This window comes from Sebastes fasciatus, chromosome 15 (genome assembly GCF_043250625.1).
Source record: "Sebastes fasciatus isolate fSebFas1 chromosome 15, fSebFas1.pri, whole genome shotgun sequence".
Lineage (NCBI taxonomy): Eukaryota > Metazoa > Chordata > Actinopteri > Perciformes > Sebastidae > Sebastes > Sebastes fasciatus.
The window spans coordinates 21,477,078-21,498,271 of NC_133809.1; the positions used below are offsets into that span (position 1 = coordinate 21,477,078).

General features: G+C 42.9%; 1 protein-coding gene across 2 annotated transcripts in view; it reads right to left on the reverse strand.

Moving 5' to 3' along the window:
• Nucleotides 1–21,194, reverse strand: part of tiam2a (TIAM Rac1 associated GEF 2a) — a 108,729-nt gene that overhangs the window by 70,795 nt on the left and 16,740 nt on the right. Inside the window, exon 1 of one of the 2 annotated variants that reach the window (XM_074661307.1) lies at nt 10,782–11,014. The exons of the other annotated variant lie outside the window; for it this stretch is intronic. The gene's annotated coding sequence lies outside the window, so the exon portion shown is untranslated. Of the gene's footprint in view, nt 1–10,781; nt 11,015–21,194 lie in introns of those variants that run through there. 2 annotated transcript variants of the gene reach the window in all.

Below are 21,194 nucleotides of genomic sequence, written 5' to 3' on the forward strand. Positions count from 1 at the left end.
CAGCAACAATGACTGACCTGTGCTGGGCTGCAGGGAAAAAAAACACCTAAACCAGTTTCTCTAGTCACGCGGAAGCAGGGGGGCACGTGAGCTTATTCGATTGTGGCAGAAAAGTCGCAGGCAAATCTTTGCAAAAACAAACTCCTTTGTCCGGCTCCGCAAAGCCTTTCCACTGAGGAATGCGGCTCGTAAAGAGTGATAACACGGAGACAAGCCAACGCGGGCACCGAATGGCACCTCATCTGAGGGCATGGCTCGGCTGGGCCTAAGCGCTAGCAGCTGTGCCACATGTGCACCGCTTTTACCGACATGATTAAATTAAGGCCCCTGCCAAACTCATTATTATCCCATCCATATAGGGAGGCTCAAGAATGTCAATGAGGACCGCGCTCATTATGCAGTCGTCATGCACGGTGCCCAGAGAGAAACAAGTACTTTCGCATGATCACAGGCTGTAAATCAACAGCATGTTCCAGCTGACGGGCCGCTTTTGTGTCTCTGAGAAATTATAGGGTGGTCCTTAATTTTTTATTCTGTAAAATAAAATTCCTCCACCAATTGAATTACAGCTCACGGGGCAGATGCGACCGCCCGGCGATGTCCCACAGGACGGGCCGGCGGAATCGACAGGCAGATGCTCCCACCAGCAGAGGTCACGAAAGGTCAAGCTGTTCCATTATGAGAGGACAAGGGTGGTATTTATTCACAGCCTTCTCCTCCTAAAGCAGGAGGGGTGGATGGGCTTAAGGGGGAATGGAGATGGACACTTAACCCTTGGAGGCAAACCGGCTGACAATCCATCCACTGTTTTTCTCTCATTACTGGTGGAGATACGGAAACCGTTTCGCCCTCGCCCCGCTGAGAGGAAAAGGAGAAAGGCGGAAAGAAAGTTGCTGGAGAAAAATTCACAGATTATCCGACTCCTGAATGATCAAGAGAAAAAAGCGCCGCCACCCAGGCGAGATGATAACAAAAGAATAGGGAACGGGGAGTTCTGACAATACACACTGTCAAGACTCAGGCATTGCAGCCCCACTTTAAACACCAGTAATGACCACGGAAGCATTTAGTGGTTTAAACAATCTAACCTGACCTGACTTGCCTGCAGAGGCTGTTTTGTCTACATCAAAGTGGCTCTGATGAACCCCTGCATACAGCATACTGAAGAGGATACTGAACATTTTTCAAGCTATGCATGAATGTATCACGGCCTTGGACTCCTGCGGCTAGCCAAAGTGTATTGCATAGCGTGCCAAAAAAGCCCAGACATTAAGCGTGGTGATATGGATGCTGGTAAAAGAATCGGAAAGAATGAGTGCAGTCCTCCAGCTTGTTAAAATACTTGTTGGCTTAGAAAGAAAAAAAGCCTGTGGCATTGTATGATAGCATGATTAGCAAAAGCAGGAGGCATGTCTGGGACCAAACATGAGCACTTACACAATCCCCCTTAGACACACATCATCATCATCATCATCATTTCAAAAAAGCTACTCAATGACTAATGGCCTACTTTCTCTTTGGCCAATTAAGGTGTTATGTGTGCCGATGAAAAACAAAAAGGTTGCTAATTAAGGCTTCCTCATCTCAATTCAAAATTTCATCAGCTTCAGGACAAATTAACATATGATTCATCGAGTGAAAGGAAAGCATACAGAGAGAAGTGATGCATGAGGCTAATAATACAACCTGACTGTGTAAGTACAGCTTTTCGCCCCCAGCTCCTTCAACTGTAACAATCATCTCAACTGTCAGGAAACCCCAGTTCCTGGCGTTTCTCGACATTGTTATTATTAGTTTAAGCCTGGGCATGCCAGTACGAACTTATGCACTGTATAATATTGTTATTAGTAGAAAAAAAAAAGAAAAGGCAACCACAAGTTTCCAGCGAGGCCGACGGCTCCACGCGAGCAGACCGCAGGGCTTGCCGCTGGAGACGAAACTGCTCGCTCGCGCGCACACAAAATTACTAGTGAGGAGCAGGACGAGCGCCTAAAGAGACAAGGGCGGTTTTCAAAATAGCTTCAAGAATATATCACAGTTATTAAAGTCATTCTTTTACAGTTAGACTCTCCGCCGGGGCAGAAAGAGACATTTGAACTGAGAGAATTGGCAACCCGCTGATGAAAACGGTCCAAGCCGGAGCATAGATACCCGAGGCAAAAAAAAGGGAAATTAAGCCTTCTAGAGCCTTTTATATTGAGAGGGAAAATGAATTGCAGTAACCTAGACACCAAAGTCAGCGACATCAGCCACCTATTAGTCACCCGTCAGGGCGTGCTCCTTGGATCACTAACCTCATGAGACTGAATAAATGATTTCACCCTCCAAAAAGGGGGGAAATGATTTATAATGAATGACTTCACCGCCGTACGCATTCACTTTACACCAGATCCTGTCACAAGCAAGGCGAATATCAATGAGTATATATAAAAAGGCGGAGAAAAATGCTCTTAGAGAGGTGTTTTTTTCTTCCTTTGATATGCTAGCAGGAGGATTCATATCATGAAAGCAGATGAGGTAGAGATCAAAACTTTCATGGTGTTGCAGCCAACGGGCGGTTCACACACTGTTACGCCATCGACGTGGATGATGAAGAGCTTAGAGAGAGTTACGGCGCGTTACACAGAGTTCTTGTTATTCAGCTAGAAAGAATGCGAGCAGAAGAGGTGCCGTACAACATGTGCGCCACGGTGGCCCCACATACTTCTCATAAGCACACACACACACACACACACAGAGAGGATATGCACACATCCTTTTAGTTGTGAGTCAGTCGTTCCCCCTTTTACCACAGCGAGCCAGTCTAAACTGTAGACACTGCACGCTCACACATCATCCACAACATGGGAGATCCATGTGGAAAAGCCAACAATGGTCCTGTTGAGTGGGTCTAACCACGGGGGAGGTTTGAGGGGTTGAGTGAGATGACCCATACTAGCTAGCTATGTCCTGTCATGGCTAGGACATAAAGAGAAGAGGGATCAGTGTGCAGCAAAGCTCACAAACACTAACCAAAGGTCATAAGTCATCTGAAGGCTGCTTCAATTTTGCAGTATTCAAAATATCTATGCTTTTATGTCCTATTTTAAGTGCAAAAGTGTTTTGATTTCACATCAGGAAGCTGTGATTATAGTGATATTTACCCCTTTAAAAAGGAATAGTTAAGCATTTTGGGAAAAAACGCTTATTCGCATTTAAGCCTAGAGTTACACGAGAAGATTGATACCACTCTCATGTCTGTACAGTAAATATGAAGCACAGGAGTTGCTGGTCTAGCGCTTCATCGATCGGTTAGTTTGTTTGTGTTATTGTGGAACTTTCGGATCCAAATTAATGTGGCATCAACAGCAGTACATTGCTTAGCGTCCGTACCGGTACTCCTGTCTGCTTCTCAATACTGGGAGCATGCCAACCGCCATCTCAGTTACTGTATGTAACATTATACACCGACTATAAAGATCAATATATACAATGCACATGTTGCAGAAAGGCTTGGGAAAATAGCATTTTGATGCTAAAACATACATACTTTGACCAAAATTGATTGGATTTGAATACATAAACAACACCACTGTTAAGCTACAGCATGTATATACAGTGTATATAAGATATATAAGATTTAAAAACCTAAAAAAAATCTGCCTTCAGCACCCCTAAAACTTGTTGCAGTGTTGCTTAACATTATAACCTTTTCTAGATCAAAGTTGCAGTGCTTGAACATAGGGACCAGGAACAGATCCGTGGGAGTCTATAAACCAAGTAGTTCACTCTCTTGGCTCCAGCACCTTTAATGACATTAGAATCGAGCTGCAGACACATTACGAGTCAGCCTCTCCAATGACAGTTGAATGTCAAATACATTAATAGCACTCTGGTATCCTCTGTACACACGTGTGTCTGTCGGCGAACCGGTTGCTCTCCATCTCCTCTCCGATATCATACCTTAAGGTTCAGAGATTCGGTAACACTGATGTTCTGCGAGTGGCACGTTTTAGTAATTCTCTGACATGACTGTGAACTCGCAGGCTGATAAAACTTTTAAAAAGCGGCGTTTATGAGAGCCCGGTGGCATCTGCTGTGACGCCGTTTGAAGAAGAGGATGTATTAATATTGCAGGACTCTCCCAGGTTGCAATGAGCTGAGCAGCGACCTGCACTCTGCGTAATCCGCTTGACTTGGCATCAACCCGTGGAGGAACCCGCCAGCGATAAGACTGACCTTCTTGACTTTGTATAAATGCTGCGCTCGTGTAATTTGTCGAGGGTGAGTTGGACGGCATGTTTGGTGGTAAAAAAATGTGGCAGGACTGGAAATGATTAGAAAGATACGCTTTGGCTTTTCTGAAAAGGTTTCTCTTCTCAACATTAGTTTGTACAAAACATATTGGATGGAAAAGTCTATACTGTCCTTTTGCACCTGCGTTTGCACCTGCGCCCATCAACTGTGAAAACCACCCGAGCCGTTGCACTGTGCAGCCAGGGTGGCGTGGAGAGCGATCCAGGCGGTGTGAGCAAGTTGTTCCCCCCGGACCAGAGAGAGAGTGGACTCTGGGTTAAACAGCTCTTATGTAACAGCCAAGTGTAGATCGTGTCTTGGCGCTAGCAGAGGAGAGGAAAGTGAAGTTTCTGGGCGATGAGGAAACCCAAGTCGACCATAGTGAGTAATGGAGAACTGCTAGTCGATCTTGCGACATCCAGAGGGTGCTGTAAAAATAAGCGAGCCCACACACAGAGGCTCTCCCACTGCAGCCTGGCCGAAACACCACTTGGCTTCCCTTTTACTTTGAGGATGTGAGGCATATTATACCATTTTGTTGCTATTTCACTGAGGCGTTGACTGCAAAAACTGATAAAAAAAACAATGTTCCTAAAACAACCGTTTCTTTGCTCTTATCTTGACATGCTTTTACATCCTTTACCTTCTGACATCTGTCAGCCAAATATGCCTTGACGATGATATCGCCCCAGGAAACAGGTTACATGGATACATTTTACCTCTTTGGAGAAAATGGATTTTCAAGAAAGCTTTAATTGAGCGTTTTCACTGAGTGGATGCCAGAATTGCCGTTGACCCAAAGTAATCAGGACCCTGCCTCTGTTTGCGCTGGACGGACGCCAAACGACTGAACCAACATGACAAGTCCCGGAGACTCAGAAGTGGAGAAAAGAGCTTATCTTGCTCGGAGATCAAAACCACATACTGCTAAAGCCAGGAGGGGGGCTGGACAGAGAGAGAGGAGTGCTAATGAGCCTGAAAATGTTCCTCAACATTACACGAATATAACGGCTGCCAAAGACCCTCCCCAATGCACTTCATGACTGCCACAAAGGCCGGGAAGCAGCGCAGATATGGGCACGCCGTGCCCCCGTGCAGTTCAGTGGAGCGAGCTACTGAGCAAGCAAAAGAAAAGGAAACAACATCAATATCTTGCAAGACTGCAGAGTTATAGCAATATTGTGTTGTGATGACAGATATATTGGCGCAAAAGGTAGACTATGATGAATGGACTATTGGACACAGTCGGATCCGTGTGTGGTCAGTGATGGATTTGTGCACATCACAACACTCTTCCCATCTACTCTTTATAACGTAGCGGGACTGAGATTTATCATTTATCATCTTTCAGAAGAATCCTATCGAGATGGGATAATGACCAGTTACGATGATGCAGGCATTTGTTATAGATTAACTATAAAAAGGCAAAGAGATCTGGCACGATTAATGCCCATACAGTTCAAAGACATGAACGCAGCTTTTGATTATTTAACATGATGATTCTGAATACATTAGAAGAAATCAATCGCCTCGCTTGTGGTGCACAATACATCAGAAGTTCGTGGGCTTCCTGGCTTTCATCAGAGACAAAAACAAAGTCAATCTCCACCCACCGATGAGCAGGTGGGATGTGCTGGAGTAAATGTGTACCCAGTATTTGCTCCATCCATCATGGGGGGCAACGCAAGACACATGGCGACCCCAACTGAACATCCAAGCAGCGGCGAGCACTTTGGCCTGAAGCACCAGCTGTGTTTGCCTTTCCAATAGGGCAAGGATAGTAAGTGGGACCTTATGGCTACTGGGCCAAGGTAGGGCAGATCAATCTCAATTTCTATTGTTATAAGGATTGATCTGTAAGCAAGCTTAGAGCCAAGGAGAGAGGGGGGGATGCAGAATGGGGTATTTCCATATAAATAGGGCTGTTGATCATTTGAAGCATGTGCCAACACACAGGCTGGTCTCATACACCGTTTTATACCTAAAAAAGTAATGCACTGTAATTCGTATATACCCCACAAAATCAATTCATACGTAACCCACGTAATTGTGAACCAGGAAGTATAAAGAGCGACAAACATCACATAGGGAGGAGGTCAGGGTGGGTCAAAAAACACTGGACTTTCACCTAAGAGACTGATGGAGTCAACGTTGATTTATTTGTCACGTAACTTCTGTACTTAAGTTACGCCACTTCCGGAGTTATTTTAACCCAAACCACGATCTTTTCCTAAACCTAACCAAGTTGTTTTGTTGGCGAAACCAAACCAAGTCGATCTTTTCCTAAACCTAACCAAGTTGTTTTGTTGGCGAAACCAAACCAAGTCGATCTTTTCCTAAACCTAAGTAGTTTAGTTGCCTAAACCTAACCAAGACATTTCCTGTGAAAATGGGAATTTATTTTGAAACGACTGAAGCGGAAATTGACACGTGCGTCTGATGAAAATGAGGAACAACTTTTCGTAAGATGTTATACGAATCGTTGTATGAGGATACATTGCAACACGTGCCGTATTTTGAAGGTATAAGAAACACAAGTATCATGCACATACAGACTACTGCACACATCAGAGACATGACGCAACTCGTCTGTTTCCAGCTTGAATTCATAATCAAAGGTTCAAATAGTATTTTACACACACAGCAGCGATGTGCTGAAAGAATAAGCCTTGAGCATAAAAGATCACACAAACACTCCAACGTGGGTTCTCTGTAGCAGCTCGATTGTCAAGATTATAAAGTCTCCCACTCGGATCAATACGCCGGCAAATAGCTTCTGTACCCAATACTACTTGTCCCCTTCGCCTCATTGTTCACACATTTTGATAATCAAACTACTTCTCGTACGTCCGCGGCTTGTAAATCACTCGGTCGGATTCAAAGCGCTGAGGCAGCACCTTTTTCCAGACTAATATATTGCATGCAGTCTGGTAAGCTCACAGGAATTACATGCACTGCTACTCAATTGCTGCCATGGGGGCATTTTTTTAGCTTCATGCACACCATTCGCCTCATGATTTATATGACCATCAATAAAAGAACGGTAATGGCATCACTCGCAGTAATTTCTTTGGGGTTAATGAAAGTCTTACTCGCAAGTGAAGTCGTGTGGCGCTGTTTAAAGAGCTACCTCGCTCACTTCTTCACCTACACCCCCAATCACCTGCACCTAACTCTTCATCCATTATCCTCGTTTGACACATTGTTAAAGCGTCCGCCGGCGTTTAATCTTCATTTGCTTTGCAAACCGTGCGAGCCATTCTTTAGCAGGTGACCCCCAGAAGGAGTGCGATTCAATTTAGACCTAAGCATTAATCTCCTCAGAGGAAGAGGAGCATGGATGGGTGCGTCGGTTCAGCTGGATGAGACCACGTCGCTCTGCTGAGCTGGACAGAAGGTTCCCGTTTGTAGCAGAAGAGCAGGGGATCTCGTGTTGTGAGCAGATACACAAAGTGCAGCTGACTGAACAAATCCCTCAAAGAGGATGTGTGTGTCCGCCAACCCAGTAGCCACAGCAAAACAAGTTAAATTCAGAATCACTGAATTATGCAGCACAAAAGGTACACGCTTCTCTTTTCGGCTGGGTTTTTTTTAGTCACAGGGTTATTATTTTTGTCCAAACTGCCACAACAACACAGGACGGGTAATGTCAATGTCGCGTTGGCGATAGCTCCACGACCTGTACTTGTGTGTGTGCGCACCCAGAGAGGGATCAAATGTGTCTTTTGGTCGGCGCCTCGATGAGTGCGGTAGCAAATGAGAAGCCTCGGCCAAGATGCTGTCAACGCCAGCTTTTAGTTCACCTGCTTTTTATAGCAACCACTCCAGGACGCGGCTGGCCGTACGCTACCAGCAAACACTTTGAAAGCCAAATATAATCTCAACCACAGGAGTAAGAAATAGAAGCATACAGGCCACCATTACGCTTGCCTGACTGGGCTGTCTACACTGCAACAGAAGCCTAGAAAAAGGACACTGTAATCGAGGGAAGGGAATATGTTCAGAAATGGACAACAAAAACAGTTTTCAATTTGATCCATTTCAAATCCTTTTGTCATGTGGAGCCCCTGCCGTTTCCCCCTGCAGTGCCTCTCTACCTAGAGACAGTAGAAGGCCTTCATCCCCGTGTGACAATAAGCACAGATGTTACCCGTGCCCGATAAGTCACATGCACGCCACCTTATATGGAGAAAAATGTGCCGGGGAGAAGACATGAAACATCGGCGTTTCTCGGGCCAGCCGTGTTTCAGAATTAACGACAACGGGCACTCGCACACAGCCTTCCAAAAAGGCCTGAGAATTTTCTCACTTGACGAAGGCTGCTGTTGACACAGAGCATCAAAGTCTCAACGACAAGAAGAATCCTTTTTTTCCACAATAGCATAATTGTTCTTCTTTACATAACTGGAAAGACACACTCTGTATATCAACTGACTTCAAAACAGTTTCACGAGGGAAGTTCCTGTGGTGATCACGTCAGCGTTTCATGATGTTACCGAGCCCTTCAAATTAAATTAGACAAGAGATGACTGTGAAAGCAAGCAGCTCCGTGCCACCCAGAGAGAGTGTAGCATTACATTTCCATTTAGTCACTAGTAAACAACTTTGACAAGTGACGGTCCCGCCAGCTGAAAGTCATAACTCGCAACTTGTGTCACAAAAGGAAAAAAAAGTGAATAAAGCGAAAACTATTATGTTTTCCATTAAAAGGAAATTACGGGCCACACTCGATCAGTATCACTCCGGATCAAGACCCCGTCCTGACCCCGGGGGGGAACGAGTAGTAAAAACATAATGTTCCTTGTGGTTCTGAATTGCTTTGCCGCAAAAATGTGAAGCGCAAAAAGCAAAAACATGCATGTGGTGCCCAGCTTCTGACCCGGCGATTTTGCTATACTGGCCTCGAAAAGAAAAAAACAGGGTGCACACATGAGAACAGCAATTATGTGGGTAAATAATCCATTAAAACGTTGGGCTGAGCCTAATTCCTGGATGAAGTAAATGATTAGAAACCATTTACAGCGCATCCACTCGTCTAATCCATCTTTCAATAATCATTAATCCCATTAATATCACATTTCCTCACGTCTGAACTTGAACAGACGGATCAATGACGAGGCCAGCCAGCCAGCCAGCCTCTGTGAGTCAAACATTAGCCTGTGTTTTTATTATTACAACCCTCCACAGCAGCGTGCAAAGGTAGCAGTCAGACTGACACTTCCCAAATGACAGTGGGATCCACCATGCCAAAAGGGCGTGCTCAGACCCTTCCTCCTGCTCCGTGGGTCTGTTTTCTCAGGGCGGGCCCTTCACTCCAGGGGTCCCGGGGCCCTTTTGTTACCTCTGTTTGCGGTTGGAGAGCCCTTCCACCCACCAGCACACGGCCAAACAACAATACAAGCGGAGGGTGAATCACATCCAAACACAACAGCTGGACATTTAGTGGAATGACCAATGCTCCCTATCTCTCAGTACATAAATCAGAAGCAACGAGTGAGATGACACTGCCGGGGGGGGGGGTTACACGTTGGACCGAAACAGGAAGTCATTCCTGCCCAAAGCAATAACTCTCTACAACACCTCACCTCGGTCTAACAGAGAACTCTCAGCTTTATAGTTTCTGTGAGAACCAGACTACACTCTGTTTTATTCCTGTAATAATCTTACACATGTGTAATTTGCACATTGGTTTACTACCTCATTTAATCTTTTTAATTTATTTTTTTTAATTGTGACTTGCACACTTTGTTAATATATAGTATGTCATTCTAAACTAGTTTATTGATAGTGTATTCTAATATATTCTTCATATTGTGTATACTATAGATATTATCTCTAGTGTTGATATGTATATTTACTGTTCCTGTACATTGCCTGGATAACCTGCTGCTGTAACACAAGGATTTCCCAATTTGGGATCAAAGTACATCTATCTATCTATCTATCATCTCCACACTGTGTCAATGCAATGACACCAAAAACACCTTTTGGGTTGACAGGGAGTGTGCTGACGGGATGCATTTTATTTCATATATAATACTAAATTATGTTTCACACTCACACAAAAGCCTCAATCACAGATGCTGCATTCATGGGGAAAAGTAAAAAGCAGCACTCACACTGGCAGAGCTTTAATATGTGATTATAAATATAAATAGAGAGGTCATTCTTTCTGTCTATAGGACAATACACACAGGTGAATAGCTATTCAATTTTTTTTTTTACAGTGCAGCTACGGTGTAGTAGGCTACTCGACCATGAAACAACAATTATGTTTTACAGGTAGCCTAATTGATATCAGTCCCAGCTGCTGCAGCGAGATTTACTACACTCACACACTAACCAATGAGAAGTCACCAGGTGAAATGAATATCACACAAAACAACTTCAAACTTTTTGTTTAACAGACAAAACTTGAAATGTTGCAGCGGACAAAGCGAACAAACAGAGAAACGAGTCCTTTAAAAAACCAACGTGACTGTGAAAGAAGTTCGCTTGCAACTCACCGGCTATAACGTCTCCTCTCATTAAACATACTTCTCCTTCTTTGGCCGCTAAATATAACGTTGTCGCGTTTAATGGGAGCATAAACAAATCTGTTTTTCTTGGAGATTACTTCCACGACTCCTCTTGTTTCCAGAGCAAACGTTCCTGGGACGGAGCGCCAAGAGACTGCGGCTCCTCCCAGACAATGTGGGGTTAAACTCCTCCTTCCGACGGACTCTGAGAGAGGGGGATGGCCGTGTGTGCTTCGGTGCAACACCGGTGGGATTAATGAAAGAAGTATATCTAATAAAGCACGGTAAAATCAGGGGTTCCCAAACACTGGTTCGTGGACTTTTTAGGGGTCCCCTCGCGGAGATGTCCGGGTCCTAAATTAAAGGTCCCATATTATGCTCATTTTCAGGTTCATACTTGTATTTTGTGTTTCTACTAGAACATGTTTACATGCTTTAATGTTAAAAAAAAACTTTATTTTCCTCATACTGTCGAATATACCTGTATTTACCCTCTGTCTGAAATGCTCCGTTTTAGCGCATTTTGACGGAATTGCAACAGAATTGCATTAACATTGCTAGTCAACAGCTTGGGTCCATGTGTACTTCTTGTCAGCTGATGACATTCACATACACTTAAACCAGGAATAAACTGGGACACATTTAGAATGTTTTACGTTTAAAATGTGTCAAGGATCTAAATATTGTATATTTGTGACATCACGAATGGGCAGAAATCCTGACTGCTTGTTTCAAATGCAGAGTTTCTGAATACGGGCTGTGTGAATTTCCCTGTGGATTGAGTGTTTCGATACTTTCACAGTATTTATATAGGATTTAAGCCTGCTTTATAATAAAAAAACATGAAAATCTCACTTTTTCATAATACGGGACCTTTAAAGGAGCACTCCGTCGAGTGAGATGACACTGCCTGGGGGGCTACATGTTGGACGGAAACAGGAAATCTTTCCTGCCCGAAGCAATAACTCTCTACAACACCTCACCTCTGTCTAACAGAGAAACTCTCAGCTTTATAGTTTCGGTCACAACCAGACAAACCACTCTGTTTTAGTCCTGTAATAATCTTGCACATGTGGAATTTGCACATTGGTTTACTACCTCATTTAATTTTTTTTATTTATTTATTTTTATTGTAACTTGCACACTTTGTTAATATATAGTATGTCATTCTAAACTAGTTTGTTTATAGTGTATTCTAATATATTCTTTATATTGTGTATACTATAGATATTATCTCTAGTGTTGATATGTATATTTACTGTTCCTGTACATTGCCTGGATAACCTGCTGCTGTAACACAAGAATTTCCCAATTTGGGAATGGCCGTGTGTGCTTCAGTGCAACATGGAGCACCAGTGGGATTAATGAAAGAAGTATATCTAATAAAGCAATCAGGGGTTCCCAAACACTGGTTCGTGGAGATGTCCTTGCGGAGATGTCAGGGTCCTCTGTGAAATCAAATAGGCTAAAGTTTAATAACATGACAATTGCAGTTAAATTAAAGGAGCACTCTTTGTATCATTGCTGGAGCAGGATGATTGTGAATAGGGAGATAGAATAGGATGATGACTGAATTGTAAACAGATTTTTTTTTATTGATTATTTGTGTTTTTGTATGTGTATATGCTGCGTGTGCGTATATGTATGTATATATGTATACAGTATATATATGTATATATAAATAGATTTCATTTTATTGTTTTTAATTTTATTTTTTTACTTATTTATCTATTTTTTGTATATAATATGTTTTTCCTGGATCTATACTGGCTTATTTTATATTAATATTAGGTTTGTTAAGTTTCTTTGTACCGAGAATGTTATTATTGGGGACGTTTGTGAATGTTTGTTCTGTTGTTTCAAAATGAACAAAAAAACAATAAATATAATATTGAAAAAAAAGGAGCACTCCGTAGATTTTACACATAAAGTTCCTGTTTATTCATTATGACGAGGACGTGATCAGGGGTTATATCTGCCTGAGTGTGAGACTTGAATATTTTTAATAGAAATCCTGCTTTTACAAACTGATGGTGTGGGGGGGTTTGAGTGGGCATTTATTAGGAGGCAAGGGAACGTTTAATGAAATGGTGCCTTCAAATGAAACTCGTCAGCTCTTGTTTATGGGAAGTCATGTACACGACATGCTCGGTGTTCAAGTGGTTAAATCGTGTTGAAATATAGTACTGCATCATATCAGATAAGATTATCACGTGTCTTGTTATGTAAAAAGTAACAATAACTGTCAAATAAATGCAATGGAGTAAAAAGTGTATACTTCCCTCTGCAATGTAGCGAAGTAGAAGTATAAAGTAGCAGAAAATGGGAATACTCAAGTAAAGTACAAGCATGTACATTTTTTTCACTTGAGTAAAAGTCTTCTGTTACATTCCACCACTGCTGCCACACGGTCGAGTTCACACATATTTGTAGGTGCGTGCGGCCCATGCAGATCCTTACAGATATGGGCAGATGACACGTTTGCAGACAGAATATCTAATTGTGATTTTTTTTTTTGCAGTTTTTAACCCTCTGTACATGCATCTAATTTAGGATTATTTTCAGTTTCCTCAGGTCAAACCCTCATTGAATTTGGATCTGTAGTCCTATGAGGATTTGGCAGCCCTTGACCTAAGACGTTTCCTGCCCTTAGGCTCTCAGCCAGCTGCTTTGCCTGGTAAAGTGAACAAGGTGAGCATATTTTGCATAACACTAACAACCCTGTCTGCCACATGGACTACTGAGCTGATAAGCAGCATGATAGGAAACAGGTTTGGTCTCCTCAGACAATCGAACAACATGCCAGTGAAGAGAATGGTCATTGTTATTCTTGAAGTATTCATCCCTTCCTTTTATTTTCTCTCTCTATCATTCTAAGTCATGCACATCCAAATGCCTCCCCTCACTGATAACACAATTGCGATGACCAGGCCTTCCTTTCTGCAATCTCCCTTGCAATGCTCGTAAACCACGATCCAGCCTTGTGTTGTGCAATGTGGCTCTTTGGCCAGGCGTGTCGGACCGGCCAGACCCATCTAATCTGCATATCAGCCTCTTTACAACTGCTACACTGGGGTCCAAATGGAGATGCCTATCTCTCTGCTGCCCATTGTAGCTGCAGATCCTGTAATGCTCTGCTCCTTTCATCACAGATCAATCTAGATCTGTCTACACAAGAAGCATCCTCTCATGCCCCTTAAGCCACAGCAGCTCCAGTTCACCAAAATCAACATATCTTAATATGCATCTTCCGGAGTATCAAAGCATTATGCAGACAAATGAGGTGGTGAGAGGACGTGAATCACCACAAGTGGAGACGTGTTAAAGCGGAAAATGTGGTTCATCACTGATTCAAACACTGATGGTGGTTACCCAGGATCTTTTGATTTGTCCAGAAGGACCATCATGTAGATCGATGACATGACAGCTCCCCCAAAAGTGAAGCCAAAACATCTCAATTGCCCCCTGGTGGCTGGCTGCAGTATATACCATACGTGTCAAATACATTTTTCCAAAAGATGGTTTCTGTCATTTTAGGTCGTTCCTAATGAACGTTCAAGTGTTAATTTTTCTGATGAGTTTGTTTGTCATCAGTTATTTGATCACTACTTCGCGGACTCTGGTTCCAAATAACGTCAAAAGCGCAGAATGGCAGCTCCCGTAAACAGGATATTTTGGGTCGTGGCTAGAAGGTTACATGCAACCTCTCGCAAAATGGTTATGGTGAGGCATTGACCTTGAATAGTTAAGGTTAGGCATTGACCTCCAATGGTTAAGGTTAGGTATTGACCTCGTATAATTGAGGTTGGAATAGGTCGTCGGGCAGCGAGTCTCGCGAAAGTTTTTGCAAATGTTTGCAATTTGCAGGTTACCTCCTAGACACAATCGTTATTTTTGCTTCACTTCTGTACAGCGGGAGGAAGTGGGGACGCGTCGTCCATCTATATATACAGTCTATGTGTTGAACCATGAACACTGCAACAGTCCACAGGGCAAACTGGGTGTTGCCAATGACGTGCTACAGATCCGCACCCAGTATGTAATGTTGTTCAGTGCAGCATTCTGGATAGATCTATTCTGGTCCACATAGAGGCTTCTCTGTGTCATCTGGCAGCTTTCAGGAGCTCTGGTCACTCCGCATTTCATTAAACATAATTAGCTCTGACGGACATCCTGCCACCCATCATCCCTTTCTGTACGTCTGACACGAGACAACAACCCTGAGCGGGCCTTTCCCATGAACTCACAGAAGAACTGTTAGAGGACCAGTCAGTGATGGCTGAAATATTGGTATTGCCAGGTTACAGCTCTAAAACACAACAGGGAGCAGAAAAAACAGCGAGCTCAGCCAGCATTTTCTTTTTATTCTGCTGACCCGAAACAAATACTGTACAGATAGGCAGACAGGTATGTGCTCACACACACACACAAGCACTCACGCTTATCAGCACCTTCTCCTTCCTTTAAATGATGCTTCTCAACACCCCCAGTCCAGCCATCCTTTCACACTTTGTTCAGCCATTATGGCCACTCTAATAGGGTCGTCATAGTAATGTACTGTATGTGTATGTGAGAGTAGTGGAGGGGGGTTGGCAGATCCCCTGCTAAGTGATTTTCTCACCCTCCTCGCTACTGCCCGTTGTACCGATGTGGCATCATTACCACTGTATGAGAGCCGGCCTGTTCAGCGTCCACACGCTATTACCGCGCTCATTTGTCATGTAGCCTTTAATGACTCGCTGTGGCTGGGAGAAAATTGTCTCGCGCAGTTGTTTCAAAGGCTGGCATGCTGGCGCGGAAGCTGCTCTGCGGCTGTCTGGAGGGGGAGATGGGAAGGTGTGAGACAAGAGGGAGGGCTATAATCAGACACACTCCCGCCACACCCTCAAACAACTCCTTACTTGTTTCTGTGTACAGCAAGCAACATTAAAGCTTCCGCAAACATAAAAGAGGGGGCGACCGCAGCGGCTCACACAATAGACAAAGGAAATCTTTACACAGAAAAGATAGGGCACAAGAGTGCAGATAAGGTATGAAAAAGCCAGGCCGTTTCGGAAAGGCTTTTAATTGAACGTGACAGATCTGATCCAAGTGATAGCTCGCAGGCTCCTCAGGGCCGAACTAATGAGAAATCAATGGCGACAACGAGTGAACTGTGTGTCGCAGCAGCCAACCTCTCACGCCAGTGTTGTTCAGGGTCTCTAAAGGACAGACGGAGCACTTAAAGCCCCGGATTTACCGTTCTGTACATGTGATTTCATTAGTTAGATAAAATCCTCAGACCTTTTGCTGTAATTCTATTCAATAAAAAGTCTTACACAATGGCCTTTTGAACAAATTCCTTGAACTGGAGCCCATGAAAATTACTCAGCAGAGACATCAGCCACAGTTTTCTGTTGTGCAGAAATAAATCCAGCAGTAGGAGTTACAGATGATGGCTGAAGGAGCAGGTGGATGCTTGACAGAGCGGCCTCTGCGCCTGCTATCAGAGGATATATAAACCTGCATGGATGTATTGGAGTGGGAAACTACACATGTGATGGATCAGAGCCCCCACACGTTGCATCACCTGACTGGCTGTCTGCCACACGGATATGTCGTTACTGTGAGAGGAGAGGGAGAGCAACAGAGAGCAGGGTTGTGGGGGGGCATGGTGTGTCTGAGCTGTTGATTGCTTCAGTTCTAGGTGAGGAAACTGTCACAAGGGTGTGACAGAGTGGGGAGTTGAATTAGGTTTTTTTGTGACCCTGTGTATGGAGAAAAGATTGAGACGGTCATTTGATGAATGGCAGGATAGGACTGTAAAATGAAGATAAAGCTAAAAAGTGAGGTGAGGCTGCACCTGTGGAATATAAATTTTGGTTCAGGGTAAATAAAAGACAACATTTGCACCTGAGGCCACTGTGTTTGCAAGAATTGGATTGTGCTTTTTAAAGAAGTTTGCGTAAGAAGGTGAAGGGAGAAGTTGCCCAAATGGTTTCTAAATTGCATAGCATCGATAAATACAGAATATATCAAACAAGACTACAATATACAGCCGTAGTTCCCAGCCTAGAGGTCAGGAACCTTTTCAATTAATCTTTGTTTTTTCTCTCGTTACCCCTAGAAATTAGGGACGACAAAGTAAACGCAAATTCATTTTAATGCCACTAATTTCTTTAACGCAATCGATCTTTCAGATGTTGTAGCGGGCTCAATTTTAAAGCTAGGTTGAAGATACTGGTATCATATGAAACTAGAAAGCCTGAGAAACCCATTGGTACCAATCATGTCACACAAGCTTGTCGCAATGGAGGCTAAATAACACTCCAAACATACGCTACATTTTGGCGAGGAAAAACTGGCATGGCCATTTTCAAAGGGGTCCTTTGACCTCTGATCTCAAGATATGTGAATGAAAATGTGTCTATGGGTACCCACGAGTCTCCCCTTTACAGACATGTTTGGGCAAGTCATAGTCAAGTCAACACACTGACACACTGACAGCTGTTGTTGCCTGTTGGGCTTGAGTTTTGCCAAGTTATGATTTGAGCATATCTATATGCAGTACCTGTGAGGGTTTCCGGACAATATCTGTCATTGTTTTGTGTTGTTAATGGATTTCCAGTAATGAATATTTACATACATTTGTATAAAGCAAGCATATTTGCCCACTCCCATGTTGATAAGAGTATTAAATACTTGACAAATCTCCCTTTAAGGTACATTTTGAACAGAAAAAAGTGCAATTAATTTGCGATTAATCGCGATTAAATATTTTAATCGATTGACAGCCCTACTATAAATTAAATCTGACAATAAAAAGAACTGTCTTTGGTTGAACTGGTTGCAATTCAAAGACAAATGCAACCTGTGCCAAGGGGTTTTAAGGTTTTGCAAACTACAAAAGATTTGAAAACACACTCTACATTAAACGTTTAGTATTCTGCCATGTCTGGGGACAGTAATGTGTGGGAGTGAATGTGATAGCTGCCTAATAGTGACACTATTATCATATTACCTTGCAGGCAATTTATGTCAAATGCCGTTGGATAAGCAACAACACAAGAATAAAGTCACAACATTAAAATCAGGCAATGGTACTATTCCCATTTCATTTTTTATGCAGTACATGAAACAGGATGTTCATTTATTTTGGCAACAATTATGTAATTTGGCATGTGAATCATCACGTCGCTGTATGTTCACTTATCATACAGTAGATCCAGTTTATGGTATACCCCAGTGTTTGCTCGCTCAGATAAGCTCTGCGAATACATAAGAGCATCTGTTGTGTGAAATAGTGAAATCTGTTCTATAGTTTTACCAAATCCCTTAACGCTACAGTGCTACACAGAGAAAACTGAGCCAACAACAGTCTTTTTCTTCATCCCTTTAAGCTCTTATGTCTTATCTGCACTGAATTTCTACCTTTTACCAATTCCTCTCAGGCAACATTGCCCACATTCACTAGCTCAAACACATCCAGCTGCCTGGACTTTCTCTCTGGATATTACAGTGAGTGACTCTGCAGTGACTGACAAGAAAATCGCTTATCCTAAAAAAACAAAAACATGTTTGTCTTCCCATCAGGCCACGTCAAGTCTGGCACACGGTGGCACTGTACCATGTCCAAAGATGGAAAGCAAAAATATTACTGATGGACTGATGATGGACAAATCTAAAAAAGCACCCAAGAAAACACCAGAGTGTCTATTTTTACATCTTCTTTAACTGAATGTAGGGCAGAATTGACAATGACAAAGTGGAGAGTAAGTAGCCAAATACGTCCCACATGAGAGAGGAAAGGATATAAATGATTGAGCGACTGCGAGGAGATGACTTTATGAAAGAAAGATCAGGACTGGACAAGCCTCGTCTTTTATGGACTCGCAGAAAGAGAATAAGGAAAAGAAGCAGCGTGTAGCTGTGGGCTGGCGTGACAATTTAAGCTGCTTCAAATCTCTTCACTCCTGGTCGAATGACTTGCGACCACAGCCTCGCAGCCAGAGGCCAGCGGAGGGGAATCCAGAGCAAACACAGGGACACTTTATTGAGTTATCATAAGCTCAAATTGAGTCAAATGAGAATAACATATTACAAAGCATCAAGCGTACGTTGAAAATCAAAAGCACTATTCAGTGAAAAATGGCAACGGCTGATTCCAATGAGCCAAATGCAATCATTCACTCTGAAGTGTAATGTGATTAGTATTGGGCTGCGCTGAAGCTAAATTCTGCTCATTCTAATTCAATAAGGGGTCAACAAACAGACAAACTGAAAACAAGCCCTACAATTCAAACAACAGACAGCTCGGATCAGAAAGTTGATGGCTGGGTATGACAAAACGTGTTAATTGCGTTCCTTAATTGCAACATTCACCCACATAATAACTTTGTCACCTATTAATGTAGCCATGAACGAGATACTGCTGGCCTTCGTGGCTCCCCCATTATAATATCGAAGGTGTTAGAAACAAATGGGCCTCTTATTGCGCCATTAGGACTGCCGTTGTCCCTCAGCCGATCCACCAAAGTAACGTTCCCACACCCATTACCTCCTCGTTCCCCGCTGAGAAACACTTTCACACCCATGTGAAGGGAGGGCAGCACAGGGCTGTTAAAATTACCTTGTTAAAAATCTGCTCATTTCACTTTCTTAATTAGAAACAGTCACGCTGCTGCTCCGAGTCTTTTTCCCACAAAATCATCACCTACCAGTGCGGCGACGCAGTGAAAAGCACCAAACCCAAGCGAGGCGGTTGTCTCGTCTGGCAGCTCAGGTTTTAAACAAAGTAGGAAATGAATGACCCGGAGTTGTTAATGGAAAGCTGATACTTCCCCCACAAACTGTCTGGACTGGTTTGTTTACATGCGTGGAGGCATGCATGGCAACGACGGATTAGTCTGTGTGCTGGTAAACTCACATTTCCATGTTGGGTCTGTGTTTTAGGCTCTTTATGTCTCCTTGGAGATAAGTTATTATGGCAGGTCTGTCAAGCTTTCGATTTCTCTGCAAGTTGTTAAAGCGATACCTAACATAGTTTGGACAGTGGTGTCTTTTTTTAACCTTTACAAAAAACAAGAACAAAAGTACGAGAGAAAGATTGCTCTTAATAGAGTGCTACAGGAATGAGTCCTAAAACCCGGAAATGAGTTAGCGTTTTAGCACTTCCGGTTCCCTCGTCTGGAAATCAATGGGTTTTTTGAATGGGTTTTTAGTTAGATGCCTGAAATAAGGTCTGTGGTTAACACAAGCTGAAGAGATTTTAATGTTTTGTTCTACGGCATAAAATACATCAATAAATATCCCACTCGAGAATTTTGAATGTGTCTTAAAAATGGCGTGTGTAGGCTATACTCGCGCTCATGTGACCGTGGTGTAGTTAGTTTACAGCCCTAAAATCCTAAAAGTGGTGTTCATATGTGAAGATTATTTTACTGAACAAAACGTGTAAGTATCATAAACATGTGTTTGCCACAGAGCTTATTTTCTGCAAAAATCCAAAACCCAATGGAAAAATCCCATTGGCCTTTTGTCGAGGGAACCCAGGGCGATGCTAACTTCCTGGTTGGCCTACAAAAATACGTCATCCCTGGAGCACTCTATTGGATTTGTGGGAAGTTTACACACCAGCAACTCTAGCCAGTGTTATCCAATTTAGCATAGCCTACATTGCCACACATCGGTTAGTCTTCATCCTAAAAGCCTTGTCTTTTTTAATGTTAAAACTAAAACACTGCACTAACTATTTCTCTCCACCCTGCAACACAAGAAACATGCTGTTAAACTTTCTTTATTTCTGTGTCTTTTAGCTACATGGTCATGGATCATGAACTGGTGAGGATGCAAACTTTTAGCCTTTTAGACATGTAGCCTCACCCTCAGTCTTTTAGCACAATGTCATAGCCTATACAGTATGTAGACATCAATATTGTGTATATTTTGGACCTTTTTACAGGGTTCTCGTTTCAAAATAAGTTGACTGGAAAAAATAAAAATACAAGTCAACCGGAGAGAGTGTTTTTAGGCAGCTAATGGAGCTAAAACTAAGTTATTAGTTTACAGAGTGAGTTATTAGTTATTATATTAGTAAACTGTACATCTAGGATATCGTGCGAGAACAGAAAGCTGACAGGTGTAGCAACAGTTGCTATCAAATCAAGTCAATTTCACAATGACAACAACTGCAGTCCTCTGAGAAAATTGGTGTATGTGACCAGGCTGTCTAAACAACGCATCAAGAAAATTACAGACTTTAAACATTACATGTCACTAGAGCTTCTAAAGCGGTGAGTTATGGTAATATTTAGGTATTTAGGTCCATTTCAAAGGGTGTGCTTCTTGGATTGTGTATCCACATGGGAGAGCTGTGAAAAGCACTCAACTCACATTTCCATTTTGCAGCAACAGGTCTCCCCT